Source organism: Choloepus didactylus, chromosome 6 (genome assembly GCF_015220235.1).
Source record: "Choloepus didactylus isolate mChoDid1 chromosome 6, mChoDid1.pri, whole genome shotgun sequence".
Classification (NCBI taxonomy): Eukaryota; Metazoa; Chordata; class Mammalia; order Pilosa; family Megalonychidae; genus Choloepus; species Choloepus didactylus.
The window spans coordinates 84,269,928-84,274,944 of record NC_051312.1 but is presented as its reverse complement, the minus strand read 5'-3'; the positions used below and the strand labels follow the sequence as shown (position 1 = coordinate 84,274,944).

General features: G+C 42.3%; 1 pseudogene; it reads left to right on the top strand.

Moving 5' to 3' along the window:
- Nucleotides 1–3,017: 3,017 nt before the first annotated feature.
- LOC119537189 lies at nucleotides 3,018–4,758 on the top strand (annotated as a pseudogene).
- Nucleotides 4,759–5,017: the final 259 nt, after the last annotated feature.

The following is a 5,017-nucleotide window of genomic DNA, read 5'->3' as shown; positions in this document are numbered from 1 at the left end:
TAAAATTTCAGCACTCAGTATTCAGCATACTTACAAGAGTTCCAGTCAGTGAAAAAGTCAAAGAACATAATTAGTACCAGGGAGGGTACTAAACAGTGTTTGGCCAGGAGAGCGGTTACCCTGTTCTTTCATTTACTATTCTGTGGGGAATATACATTTCCATAATTCAACCCAAAAGTGAGCTGATAACCTGTACTTTCCCCCAGTAAGGCTGCAGGAAACCTCACACTGGACATAAATGATTGAAAATGGGCCCTCACCCAGTACACTCCATGTGACTGGTATCCTCATCTCTGCCCATCCCTGTTGACCTAATATAGCTGTGAGGGGAAAAAGAACAGAGGATTTCTGAGACTGAAGTCACCAGAATTCATGGGCAACATGTCAGAGAGCAGAGAGGGGAGAGGGCACCTGTCAGGAGCCCCCATCTTCCTCTTCAGAGTTGAGTCCCAAATTAGCACTGCTCCTCCATTATCCACCAAAGAGAGAAAACTGAGGCATAAAGTCAGAGCAGGCAGCATGGAATGGTTACATTCAGAGGCAGCTCTGACATGGGGGAGTTTAGCCTGTGGAGAGGCCATGGGAGATTCTGGGGTTCAGACAGAGTGGGGAGCAGAGACTGGCTGTTGAAGGGAGCTGCAGAATATGGTTAGCCAAACCTGGTTTAGAAAAGAGTCTCCACCTTTAAAAGAAGTTGTAACAGACGAGTCTTCCTTTTACATTCATGGACAGAATCTGATAAAGATATCAACCCAGGGAAAGCAGTACATCCTGAGAAATACCAAAGGCTGAACATGGAGACTCTTCTAGAAGCATCCAGTCTGTGAAAAAGGGGAGCATACGATCAAGAGGCAGGGGTCCTGGGTTCAAATGCATACCTGGCTCTGATGTAGTATATATATGTGCAACTCCCCTTCTTATTGGACTTTGTCATGATAAGGCAACCAGCTCTGCTCTACCCAACCAGAGGCAGCAGAGTGTACCACAGAGAGCATGGCTGTGTGGAGACCTGCACTCTGACACTGATTTATTATGTGACCTTAGCCCAACCACTTAACTAGTCTGAGGTTATTTTTCTCATGGTAAAATGAGGATATAGAGGTTTTGTGGGAATTAAATACAATCAATTTTTAAAATGTTATACTGCATCATCAAGGAAAATAGTGATGCCATTCAGAATTAATCAGAACTTATTAGAGATTTTGAGAAATGTTATACTTAGCTGTCATCTCCAACAGTGCCTGATGCAGGAATGGGATGGTCTAAGTGTTCTTCCAGGTGCCCCTGAGCCTCTGGAACTGTGTATCCACAAGTGGAGGGGACACAGGAGGCAAAAGTCAGGTAGAAAGGAAGACTCTAGCACATACAGTGTATTTAAGACCCTTTGGGAAGACCAGCCCAGGAAGAAGAGGATAAAATAGACCCCTAGGATCCAGATATTTTGTGTTCTTAAATTTTCTCCATTCCCTGCATATTAGTATTTGTTTGGAATCATCCAGGTGGAATGGTATTATGGAAAAAGCTTCTGCTTTACAGCAAGATTGATAAAGTCTAGGCCCCATTTCTCTCATACCATTAGGATTCATTATAAACCAAGAGGTAACATTTCTAGGGAAAATCAGGAAGAGGGTAGAGATCATGAAGAAAGCTTCTTTTGGAAATATTGGGTCTAGTTGAATAAAACATTTGCCTGTCACCAGAGTTGATTTGGTAAAGGGGATTTGAAAGGACACTCTTTTTTCCCTGATGTTTCCTAGATCCTCTTCTCTGGAGGAAGAACTACAGCTTCCAAGCAAATGTATAGGACTACTGGGATTAAGAGTGGAAGGATGCTGGTAAGACCCATGTGAGCTGTGATGCCATTGACTCTGAAAGAGGTCGTGGTCACCAGGGGACCAGATGCTGGGATCAGTGCATGTCAGGCAAGTAGGGGCAGAGGGACATTGCCAAAGTCATTCACTGGCCAGCAGGGCAACCTCTAGGGGTAGAAATTGGCATACATCTTTTATGGGCATGAAAACAAAGCGATATCAGAAAGGCTACCCAAATTTTTACATACAGTTATTTTAACATACAATCAGCTAATAGGTCCACTGCCAGTGAAAAATACCATTTGCTTGTTAATTCCATCAGCAAATGACTACTGTCCTCTTACTCTGTGCCAAACACAAAGGTGCTAGAGAAAGTGTGGGTTTCTGGATGGACCTCTTGAAAATTTATTATCAAGGACAGGAGTTGGAAAACTATACAGATATAACTAAATCCAGCTTTCAGCATAATTTTGTAAAATAAAATCTTACTAGAATACAGTCACACTTATGCATTTATATATTGTCTGAGGCTGTGTTTTTGCACTAGAATGATGGAAAAAGCTGCAAAAGAGATTGTGGGCCCAAAAAGCTTAAAACATTTTTACAGAAAAATTTTGCTGACTCCATGATCTATGAAGTGCTTCACACTAAAAATAATAGGTCTAATCATAGTTATTTAATTGGTCAGTCAGCTAAACTCAACATTATTGCATAAATTGCAATGAGCCTTTAATCCAGTGTTTTCCAAATCTGCTTCTTACCCTGCAAAGTTATAGAAGTTAATTGGCTTAAACAGAAGGATGAAAAGAGGGACCTACAGGAAAGGGTTGAACAGATCAGTTCTTAGTACTGAAGCATAAAAGACAAACATTACTATGATGTTATTTGTCAATATAGTTTTCATTTAGCTGATTCTCTTTCAAGAAAAATATTGATTCTAAAGAAATAATTAAACTGTAACTTATATGTTATGATCCCATTTTTGAATGACATAAATATGAATAAAGCATAAAGGGTAGCATTATTTCATGTTGAAAAATTGAATTAAAATCATTGAAATTATTCCAGCTTACAATTAAACTGGATTGCCACATTACTCAATTGTCCTATCCAAAACACTTCTAATTAATAATAAATGATTGCTCTCATTGTTATCACCTGCAGAAAGCAGTACATCCCAACAGAGAACTAATTAGCCAACCTAAGATGCTGGCTTCCAGGAACAGGTCTTCTCATCCTGTGTCCTTTGTTCTGCTTGGAATCCCAGGACTTGAGAGTTTCTAGTTCTGGATTGCCTTTCCATTCTGTGCCATGTACGCTGTCGCTGTTCTGGGCAATATCACTCTCCTTCATATAATCTGGACTGACCTCATGCTCCATGAGCCCATGTACCTCTTTCTGGCCATGCTGGCTGTCACTGACCTGGTCCCCTCCTCCTCCACCCAACCTAAAATGCTGGCCATACTCTGGTTTCATGCTCATGAGATTGGCTACCATGCCTGCCTCATCCAGGTGTTCTTCATCCACACCTTCTCTTCTGTGGAGTCCGGGGTGCTCATGGCTATGGCCTTGGACCACTATGTGGCTATCTGCTTCCCACTGTGCCACTCTAGTATCCTGACCCCATCTATTGTGGGCAAACTGGGGGCAGTTGTGATGCTAAGAGGGGTGCTGTGGGTGAGCCCCTTCTGCTTCATGGTCTCCAGAATGCCCTTCTGCCAGAGCCAGGTCATTCCTCAATCATACTGTGAGCACATGGCTGTGCTGAAGCTGGTATGTGCTGATACTAGAGTAAATCATGGATATGGACTCTTTGTGACCTTCTCTGTGGTTGGTTTTGATATAATTGTCATCATTGTATCCTATGTCATGATCTTGAGAGCTGTGCTGCAGTTGCCCTCAGGTGAAGCCCGGATCAAGGCTTTTGGCACATGTGCTTCCCATATCTGTGTTATCTTAGCTTTATATATCCCAGCCCTCTTTACTTTCCTCACCCACTGCTTTGGCCACCATGTGCCCCAAGTGGTACACATCATGTTTGCTAATGTCTATCTACTGCTACCTCCTATGTTCAACCCCATCATCTATGCAGTTAGAACCAAACAGATCTGGGACAGGGTTATACAGGGATGTTGTGGAAAGGACCCCTGTTCTAGTTTGCTAATGCTGCAGAATGCAAAACACCACAGATGGATTGGCTTTTATAAAAAGGGGGTTTATTTAGCTACACAGTTACAGTCTTAAGGCCACAAAGCGTCCAAGGTAACACCTCAGCAATCAGGTACCTTCACTGGAGGATGGCCAATGGCATCCGGAAAACCTCTGTTAGTTAGGAAGGCAGCTGGCGTCTGCTCCAAAGCTCCGGCCTCAAAACGGCTTTCTCCCAGCACGCTCCTCTCTAGCAAGCTTGCTCCTCTTCAAAACATCACTCCCAGCTGCACTCAGTTTCCTCTCTTTGAGTCAGCTCATTTATATAGCTCCACTGATCAAGGCCCACCCCGAATGGGCGGGGCCATGCCTCCATGGGAACATCTCATCAAAATTATCATTACCCACAGCTGGGTGGGGCGCATTCCAAGCAAATCCAACCAGCACAAAAACTTCTGCCCCACAAAACTACAAAGATAATGGCATTTGGGGGACACAATACATTCAATCCAGCACAACCCCTGAGCGAAGGCTCACAGCATCACCATCACTCTAATCACTCCACCATCCTGGGGACATTAATAGGAAATGTGCCCAACTATCACATATCACTATAAATTCATCTCTGTGAACAAGTGACCCAGAAGTCAACAAGCTTCCTGAAGCCAGAGGAACAATTTTCAGGACACACAGAACAAGAGAGAGGTCAGCAGCTCAGATACTCTGATGCAGAGAGATGTGATAGATAATAAAAACTGAGTTGACCTACATTCCTCATCACACTTCCACAGGTGATTAAGGTTAAAAGAGTTTTATTTTCACTGTAGGCAAAAGTTGGTACAACATTGTTTAAATAAATTTAGATATTTGCATCAAGGTAATTAAAGAGTACATATACATTTCCTAATCAGCAAATCACTATAGAAATAGAGTTTGAAGAACAAAAACATGTACAAGTATGGTAAAATAATTCTTTATAATAATAAAAACAGGAAAACATTCAAATGCTGATCTATATGAAAGCAGATATAGCAATGCACAGTTGAATACTAGGTGTC